The sequence below is a fragment of the Ischnura elegans genome, chromosome 2, assembly GCF_921293095.1.
Source record: "Ischnura elegans chromosome 2, ioIscEleg1.1, whole genome shotgun sequence".
Classification (NCBI taxonomy): Eukaryota; Metazoa; Arthropoda; class Insecta; order Odonata; family Coenagrionidae; genus Ischnura; species Ischnura elegans.
The window spans coordinates 114,326,731-114,337,770 of NC_060247.1; positions in this window are offsets into that span (position 1 = coordinate 114,326,731).

An 11,040-nucleotide genomic window follows, 5' to 3' on the forward strand; every position below is an offset into this window, starting at 1 on the left:
AAATCCTGAAAAGTCCCCATCGATCCCGTGTGTGCAAAAAATTTTATTCAAGGTCATAATTTTTAGGACAGTTATAATTTTTATACAGTAATTTCTTGAATAATAAAAGAACTGTGGTGTAACTGACTACGTGGCTCACCAATAAAAATAGAAAAATGAAGTAAGATTTTACCATTCTCCCGTACATGTCCAGCATCAGCAACAAGATAGCCCGGGTGCAACGAAGACAAAATATAGAAAAAAGTCACATACCTGCCACCAAGATTAATAGCCCGGTCAAATTAGCCCAAAAAATAGGGGTACCCTAGCATAAATTGCCAACAAGCTGAAAATTTACATGAACCTTAAAGATACCACTCTAATGAAATCCTGAAAAGTCCCCATCGATCCCGTGTGTGCAAAAAATTTTATTCAAGGTCAAAAGTCACAAAAATGGGTTATTTGCATTTTTTGGCCGAACGGTTAGTTTTATGATAAAAATTGCTCAAATCAAAATTGTAGATCGGAAAATTATCTACAAAATTGTTTCTTCACTTTTTTCTCTAAGATTTACCGTTTCTGAGAAAAAGCCATTCGAAAGTTAGCTGAAAGTGTATTCTCCATAATATGCATGACTATTTTGTTGCGCCCTCCGAACATTATTGGACGCGTAACTCGCATATTGGTTGCTAGCTCTCCCCTGACCATCCGCCAACAATCGGGACAAAGGGTTAACTATTCTCCATAATATGCACACGTTTCCTCGCCACCTATGTGGTAGTGTACGAGGTGCGTTTTTTAAAGCGTAGTTTCCCCAGTAGGTCTACTCCACGGTCTGTTTTACTCGTAAATCGGGTCTTATTGAGCTTCTCCTTATTTATTTCTTCTTCCACCCTTATCTTCTTCTTCCTCTACATTCCCGTGGGTCGCTGTAACTTGTTGTAACAGTGATACCTTATTTCGGTACTTCTTCTGTTGAAAGTTCAACGTTTGAACCCGACTGGGCTTGACAAGTGATGCTTGCCGTTGAACAAAATAAGCCCACTTTTTGCAACTAAATTTTGAACTACACCCTTTCTTGCAGTTGTAAAAAATAATAAAGGCGTTAAGGAGACAGGCGTAGAGTGTGGATTGGCTCCAGTGCATTGCGAATTAACTTCCAACCCCATTCTTATGGACAATGGCGTACCCAGGATCAAAAGTGGGGGGGGGGGGGGCAAGCCATGGTTGTTCAAGGTGTAGGTAAGATTTAAGCGAGGAAAAGGTAAATGAAATCAACATTTTTAGGAAACTGTTGCAGCTCTTTATTATCTTTAAAAATTATTTGCTTGAAAAAATATTATTTTCCTTAAAGAAATTTGCGATTTTTGATTCAAGGGGGGCAGCTGCCCCCTCCTGCCTCTCGCTGGGTACGCCCATGCTTCTGGATCCAGTTTATTGCCAAGTCACACTTGAACCTATTGATACAATCGATAGAAATATCGCTGAGCAGAAGCTGAGGTTGATGGAAGACAAGCAAATTGCACACGTTTTTTATTACGTGATTGTTTAGCAAAAGATAAGTGCACGTGATTTTTGTTGGAGATCCATAGACTGAAAGAAGAAAGCGAATTCTGTGAGCGATTGGAGTATTAAAATTTGTATGAGTCGTTTTGAGGCAAACTGCCGACGAAAAAACCGGCAATACCAAATTTTAGCTGGGACTTGGTCTAGCAGCAGTCATAATACTAGGACAAATTTGTACATATTGATTTCATATGTTTTAAATTTAACCGTTTATCTTTTAAAATAATTTTCTCTAAAAAATTTTGTCAATGACCACGGATTATATATTTTTATACCTACAAACATGCGACTAGGTGGAGGATAATGAGAATTATCAATGGCTAACGATTGCATATCATCTCGGATGATTGCTGCCGCAGCTTCCAGGATCTTAAGTCACTCTTATTTTCTTGTTTAATCGATAATTATGATTATCAATTAAGCATATAATGTTAATTTTTCGGGTTTATCAGTGATAATAACCTTATTACCATATTTGCAAACAGTTTTTAATTCTTCCACTGTAGACTGACAGTTGTCACTACTCTCGGTGTAGGCAACTGTTTCTTCCATGGCGAGATTCAATGCTTCACCTCGGGGACAACCAGTTTTACTTCCAGTGGGTGGTTTTAAAAAAGAAACTGCAACCATGACGATAACTAGCCTCAGCAGCTACAAAATTATGTTTAAACCTCATGCGAGCGATGATATTTTGCAATTACTTTCAGAACGAATTATTATGAGCTATACACAAAGCAGATTCTTTGAATGAAAGTGTAGTAACTTTACAAATTCTTAGCCAATACTTCTCAGCTCGTTTCCTTTCTATACTTCATTCCGTTCATCGCCGCAAAAGAAGGAATTTATTTTATTTATTTTTATTTTATTCTCAAACCATCGAATACAGCTCATATTGGCAATTTTATTTCGGGGTATTCAACAAATTTAACAATTAATCATATACGAAAAACCATGCCCTAGACAGGGAAAACCTACCCAGGCGGGACTCGAACCCACGACCTCTTATTTGGCAAGCGAGGACGTTACCCCGCCGCCAGCGATAAAACAAAAATTTGAGTTATTTACGTGTAGTCTTGTACGAGGAGGACTTACTTTCGATGTACTGGCTTCATCCGCTTCATGATGTCTTTCCACTGAAGCAATAGTACTTACTACTCCAAGTGTAGTTTTTGCCAATGCTTTTGGCTTTTTTGGTAGTTAATGAATTCATTACTTCTTTCAGCACTTGCATCAATCAACGTCTTTGAGCGACGATCAGCAGTAGCAACTTCACTTGCAGGCAAAGGTTATTTTACAGATGAAGCATTACCCGAAATTTGCTAAGAACTAAATATAGCACAAACTTTAACTTATAGTTCTAGCACTGACCACATGCCTTCATGAAAGTGCACTTATAGGAAATATTTAAAACTAAACCCACGATTGTCCGAATTTTTGGCGTATGGTCAGGGGAGAGCTAGCAACCAATATGCGAGTTATGCGTCCAATAATGTTCGGAGGGCGCAACAATATAGTCATGCATATTACGGAGAATACACTTTCAGCTAACTTTCGAATGGCTTTTTCTCAGAAACGGTAAATCTTAGAGAAAAAAGTGAAGAAACAATTTTGTAGATAATTTTCCGATCTACAATTTTGATTTGAGCAATTTTTATCATAAAACTAACCGTTCGGCCAAAAAATGCAAACAACCCATTTTTGTGACTTTTGACCTTGAATAAAATTTTTTGCACACACGGGATCGATGGGGACTTTTCAGGATTTCATTAGAGTGGTATCTTTAAGGTTCATGTAAATTTTCAGCTTGTTGGCAATTTATGCTAGGGTACCCCTATTTTTTGGGCTAATTTGACCGGGCTATTAATCTTGGTGGCAGGTATGTGACTTTTTTCTATATTTTGTCTTCGTTGCACCCGGGCTATCTTGTTGCTGATGCTGGACATGTACGGGAGAATGGTAAAATCTTACTTCATTTTTCTATTTTTATTGGTGAGCCACGTAGTCAGTTACACCACAGTTCTTTTATTATTCAAGAAATTACTGTATAAAAATTATAACTGTCGCCATCTTTTGAGAAATTTTGAAACTATTGTTTTTCCACTTGGAACTTTAGTTAATTAATTAGAAATAAATGAAAAAATTAAATGTTTGATAATTGAATATTTTATTGCCCTAAGATTTAAGAAAGTGCGCAAAATGTCAAGCCGATCTGACAATGAGAAGTGTATTAAAAATGAATTACAATGAATCCACCGATAAAATAGATAGACGAAGTTAAGAAAAAGCGAGTAGAAAGGAAGAAGGCGCTACCCCGATAAGGAGCCCGTCTCCAGGGTAAGAATGGGTGCAGATAGGGAAAGGCGGGATCATCCCGACGCCGCACCGTCATTTGGGTGACGCGGGTTATAACCAGCGAAACCGAGTTTAATATTCCTAGAAACACGGTTGATCATCCAATGAGGAGAATAATCCAGCGATATTCTTCTTGATGATACGCGCGTCTTCGTCGATCGTCGTAACTCAAACGTCGTAACTTTTCTTTCTTCTTACCGAATAATTTTGATTAATTGCGATTTCTCATTCTGAGTGAACGACCCCGTTGGAAATCTGTGAGGGTTAAAAAATTACTCCTTCGTGTAATAATTAACGCCAATGATCGATTCGGTCATGAGAAGATGGCGAGCAAATTTTCTGGATTGGTTCGTGTGCTTGTATTTTTCATTCGATTTATTGGTGCTCGAATCGCAAGGATCGAATTACGAGATTTTCTGATGAGAAGGGGAGAGATGGTGATCGTGCGGTGGTGCTTATGACGGGCGCGCGATTTTTAGCGAGGCGACGAACAAATTACGCTCTCACCAAAATTATTCCGTACTACTGCTCAGAAGAAGAAGATTCGCAAGAGCACTGGAGGCGAAAACAATTCCGAGGAGAGGAAAAATTTTTGCGCGTCAATCATCGAGGCGTCATTATAAGTATCGGAAATGGACAATTTTGGTTTCCGTCACTTTAGAGGCGAATTGCACAAATTTACGCGCTTTTCCTTAACTTGCTTCGGCTGTTTCATTGATGGAATCTTATAATTGATTTTTAACCCGATTCCCATTGACGAATCGGCCTGAATTTCTGCACACATGATTGTTTTTCATTTGACTGGCAGTTGATTGATTGACCATTCAATAATTATAAGTTTGAAATTTTGTTCTATTGTGCTCTAATTAATTAACTAAATTTACATATGGATAAATAGTTCTAAGTAACATTTTTGGTTAATTTTCCCCATCAAGGGGGAAGGAATCGCTTACCAGAGTGTAAACAACAGGCCCATGCACAAGGGCGAAGAGTAGCAGTGACGCGATCGACCGAATATCGTGACGTCATCAACTTATTTGCGAAAGGGTTAAGACCGTCGACATGTCTAAAAACGGTAAAATATGGGTCTCTTTTTCGTTACCCTATATGGGTCAACAGTCAATGAAAATAGTTGAACGAGCCCATTATCGATTAGCGAAACGGCCTCCTCTTCATCTCTGTGGATTACTTGGACAATGGCAAATATGATTATCGAAAATATTGCCGCAAAAAATATCCCCATTTCATCATGGCTTAGAGAAATAGCGTAGAAACAAATATTTGGTACAGGTTGCATAGTATTAAAAAAACAAGCTTCGGTGCCTCCGTAGGATGTCATTTAATCGTGAAAATAAATACATATCCGTTAGTTTGCTTACATTTGGGATACATTTTGCGATGTGTTGGTCTTTGAATTTCGAAAAATATTGTAAATGACCCGAAGCAATACCCTACTTAGCCACTATAACTTCACGGTGGAAGAAGTCGCTTTGATAGCATTTTGCGCGAAGTCGATGGTATCTGTTTCGGGTCCAATTCTGGGCGAATTATTTTTCTCCTGAGGCATTTTGTAGAGAAACCTACCTTACAAAATCACCACTGTATAATCCAACTTGATGCTATCCTAAATTTTGTTGCGTGGGACGTGTAACTATCATCTTATAGGCATCTGTTGAGGATTGAGTTCATACGAGGGCGTCAGATGGAGTCGAAAATCAGGGTGTTACGATAACGTCAAAAGTATGGTGGGCAACCCATAATAAATTATATTTTTAGAAGAGCCCTGAAGAAGGAAGGTTTTGTCACGCGTATTTTGGGAAGGTTTTCAGATGGAAAAGTGAGATGTTCTTCTAATCTCACGTCACGAAACACTTCGAATAAGCGGCGTGTATTTGGGATTAGACACGGTCGCCAACATTAAAAATTCGATGGTGGCGCACGTCTTTACGGCGCGAATTGGTCGATAACGATTCGAAATTGAGTTCTAAGGATTAAGAATTTTAAAACTAAGATTAAATATAGGGTATTTATTCTGGCAATGAGCATATTCTGGGAGAGGTAGACACGTCTTTGATGTCGGCGACGCGGCACCCACCTCCATATCGATGGCTAAGTTCTAACAACACGAATCTCAAAAATAGAAACTTTTCCGAAGAGAAAAATAAACGATATATATTTTTAATTGTACACTGAAATCAAAAACCAAAAATTCATAAAACTGAAAAAGAAGCATACATTTGCAAACAAAGAGTTGTTTTTTTTGCTTGAATTTTATTTTTTTTAATGTCATAACACTTTATTTAAGATAACTGTCTCAAACCGGCCAAATTATGAGATACGTGTTGTTAGAACTTAGTCATCGTTATGGGATTCGCCGCAGAAGCTTTAAATAAAATACGATGGAGAGCGTTGCGATTCGCCAAAAACTGCTTCGAGCGAATTGACAGCGTTCCGCAGCATTTACTTGAATCAGGCTCTGAGTCCACGTCCTGCGTCCGGGTGGGTTACTTAAACAGGCACCTTTCTAAGCGACTCGGAGAACATTCAATTCCATTCACTTTATCACCGTGAGCCTTACTTGCCCTTTAAGAATTATAAACATAACAGAGTAATTGAGTGTGGAAAAGTTGAGCAAAATTACGAATTTTATTTAAAACCAAAGGTAACAATGGGAGTGAGTAATGCGAAAAAAAACAATATGAAAAAAAGAAATACAAATATCATTTTGCATCACTTGCAAACATTTCGAACGGCGAAGAAAATGAAAAAAAATCAATGACATATCAAGAAAAAAGAATAACAATTTGATCGTAAAATCAACATTTTTCGAGGTACAATTACAAAAACTTGCTCATTAGTATATAGTGCAAATACAGGCCTTCTTTCCCCAAAATTACTGCGAGGAATTTACGGAGGGAATCGCCAGATATTTTTTTTTAAATAATTTACTCATTTATTCATTTTATAACTATGTACAAACAAGAAATAATGTTTATACAATAGTTTCAATTTTCAAATGAAAACAAACATTCTGGTCCCGCTAAGCCGAAATTGGCTTGTCAGCAGGTGCCAACTTGAGCATTACAATTTGTGTCTTGTAAAAATTACTAAATTAACAATTTCATTAACAAACAAATTAAACATTAAAAAAAACATTCTTAATAGCAAATAAGCATATCATTATATAAAATACTCTTACATTCCATTATCAACAACCAGTCAATATCCATGTCTTTATTTTTCTTTTTACTTCACTCAACGATTTTAACTCTTTAAATTCACTCTTCAAATTATTAAACAGTTTAGGTACAACAACTTTCAATTGCCTACAACCCTTATGCGTATAAGATCGCGGAATCTCATACTTTCCTAAAGCCCTTAAATCGATATTACTATTATTATTTCTTTTCCTTTTGTATCTATTATTAAAATAATTATCAATTATTAATATGTACTGATACAATTTATCAAGTGGTAATGTACCAAGGTCTTTAAAATACGAGTCACCTGAATATCCACCATCTTCCTCAAAGTTTGTTTGATGAATCATTTTTAAAATCCTTTTTTGGTTGGACTTCAATCTTTTCATATTAGTTACACCACATGATCCCCACACAGTAAGGCCATATCTGAGAAGGCTCTCAAAAAGACCGCGATACATCATTTTGAGTACATTTTTCGTGACGCTATCCTTCAGATAATAAAATTTGTACATAATGCATCTGAGCTTTTGGTTCAATTTTGATACACGAGAATTAAAAGTGAAATTACAATCAACTATCAAACCCAAATATTTATATTCGTTCACTTGTTCTAAAATATTACAGTTACAAGTTATCATGTTGGAATGTAGAAATTCATGACCGTGAGATTTAATATGTATTGATTTAATATTAGAAGCAAGATAAGTGATGTGCATTGTTTTAGATTTTTTTTCATTTAAAATTAAATTATTGTCATGGGACCATTTTAACATATTATTGATATCATTCTGCATATTATTGACGGCATTTTTGAAGTTGACATGACTAGATATCAAGACTGTGTCGTCAGCATACAAAAGTAAATTACATTTTTTAATACATTCATGCATATCATTAACATAAATTAAATACAAAATTGGCCCCAGAATCGATCCTTGGGGCACTCCCATTTTTATGCTGGTAATATCACTAACAACATTTTGAACTTTCACTACCATCTTTCTATTAAATAAATAATCTTTAAACCAATCAAGCAACAACCCTCTCACTCCAATATTGTACAACTTTTTAAGCAACAATGTGTGATCAACCATATCAAAATCCTTTTTATAATCAATGTAAGTTATTACAACATTCATTCCTCTATCTAAATTATTTCGAATATTCTCTGAAAAGTATTCTAAGGCATCCTTTGTACCTTTCTTTTTTTGAAAACCATATTGATGCTCAAAAATTGCTCTATTTTAGTCCAAAAAATTTAACAGCATATCTGCCACATATATTTCTAATATTTTACTCATACAAGGTAAGATAGATATGGGCCTATAGTTCTGTGTTTGAAGGTGATTTCCAATTTTGTAAATCGGACGAACAATAGCAGTTTTCAATTCAACAGGAACAATGGAATTTTCTAAACTAGTGTTAATAAATTTTTTTAAAGCCGGTATAAAGATGCTGTTAGATTTTAAGTCTTTAATTTTCATCCCATCAATTCCAGGTCCTTTATTTTCAATATTCTTGAGAATATTTTTAACATCTTTTTCAGTTGCATAATTTACCACTATACTATTATTTATTGTAACAGGACTGTACTCGTATAAAACTTCCGAACAATTTATTCTAAGCTCTTCATTATCTTTTGAGTACTGCTTTACAAAGAGATTGACCACAGATTTTAAATTCATCTTACCAGAGAAATATTTAACAATAGTATGATCAGGCCCCTTATTTTTATCTGCTCCGGTTATCAACTTAACTAGTTCCCAAATCTTTTTTGCATCATTACCTGCACGAATTATACTATGATAGTAAAAACTCTTTTTTTCTCGGTAGATTTCTTTATTAACTTGATTTCTAAAAGTTTGATACTCCCTTCTATAACTCAAATTCGAGGGACTATTTTTCCATCTCTTATAGAGGCAGTCTCTAACTTTAATTTTTTCAATTATTTCTTTATTAATCCAAGTTTTTTTATTATCTTTATTATCCTTCCGAGAACGTTTTTTCATGGCTTTACTGTATATTCCTTGAAACAGACGTGATAATTCTAGATATATATCATTGGGAGATTGCGAATCTAACATTTGAAGATCGTTTAAATCAAGGCTTGAAATCAGCTGTTTCACTGTTCTTTCACCAACATACGTTTCAGAAATTGTATTATTTAAAGCAGTCAATTTCAATGAGGGAAAATTATCTTTTTTAACCATACCAACTGCTACAGCATAATGATCCGATATGCAAGCCTGAAATATCACCCCATCACAATGAAAGGCATTCCCTCGGTAGAGTATATGGTCAATGCATGAGGAAACTAAATTTCCATCTACTATCACCTCTCTAGTATTTTCTTTAATTAATTGTAGATATCCTCTTTGAGCTAATGCATCTTTGTAAACATTAATATCTGTGCCAAGATTGGACATGAAATTAATATTGAAATCTCCACATATAAGTACATCTCTAGTTCGTAATTTAATAATTTCATCAAAAAATTCCTCTAATAAATCTTTAAATTTGAGGTTAGGTGGTCGATACAGTCCCATAACAGTTATATCTACTCCTAATATATTTACAACACAAGAAATCGCTAATAAGTAAGGAGTAATCCGAACAATTTCTTTACAAAGGCAAAGCCGCAACCACTACGAACCACTTGTTCAGATTCTGTGTCAAGAGAAGTGTATAATAAGGAGATGATTCCGGATCGAAAATGCATGAATAGTTTTCTTCCAGGTAAATCCGCCAACAAGATACGGAGGATTACTGCAACCATTTTAAGTGTAACAAAGATTAGGTGGTAGACGCGAAATTTCTTACAATGCAACCATTTTAAGCTTATGTATGAACTTGTATATCATCCCATTTTTTCAAGTCAAAATGTTAGCGTATTGCTGATTTCATGATGATTTGCAATTTGTTGTTATTTTATTCATCGATATTTGTTAAAAGTGAACAGAAATAGTCTAAAGGTGGTGACGTTTGAAATTGTACGAGTGAGGTGCAATCTATAGGAGTAACAATACACTTGCACCTATATGATTGGTGTAATATACGTAAGATTTTCTTTCTAGTATTGCGTACTTGTTGTTTCCAATTTCATCGACTATTATCCCGATATTTATTTATTATTACATCGTATGGTATAACATGATCCCTGTTTGACATCGCCTCATAACCTCAATAGGTTGGGAAAAATATAAAATAAGGGAGATATTTTTCAGTTACCGGATGGTTATAGGAATTCCTGTTCACTTGGAAAATGAAGGGCTGAAATAAATGCTAGGTCGAGCCGAAGACCGACAAAATAATCGCTCACCAATGCCCTTCTTGTAAACGGCTGGTTTCCGAACCTCTCCCCTTGCCTTGACACGTCTATTGAAACGGTTTGTGGGTTAGTAAATTACTTGCAGCGAGTGATCCTTATTTTTTTTTGGGATTCTCCCTTCGCCTAGGAAATTCTCGCTAATTTCTTTTTTTTCTTCCATCGCTAGCTATATTGATGATAGCAGCGGATAATTGAAGGTTGGAAGCTTTTGAAATGTGGAGTTTCAAGAGAAATGTGAATATGAAATTGATCGAGTAATTAATGCAGAATTATAAAGAAGAGTAGGAGAGAAGTATTTTGAAAACCTTGGATAGAAGACGGGAATCAAACACATCATGAGAAACAATCGAATAATGAAAATTATCGTTTAATGGCAGGTGCAATTGAAGATTGGTAGTGGTAGGCAACGGATTGATTGTTGATGTTGTTGATTATGTAGCAAATTCATTCAACTCTTCCAGTTTTCGATAACCCATTTTAACATTATTCTTGACTTTTTCTCTTCTGCTGCACACTAATATCTGAGTTTTCTCCGTACTTATTTTCAGCTGATATTTTTCCATTATCCCTCCCATATTTACAAGAATTATCTTCAAATCATTCTCGGTCTCT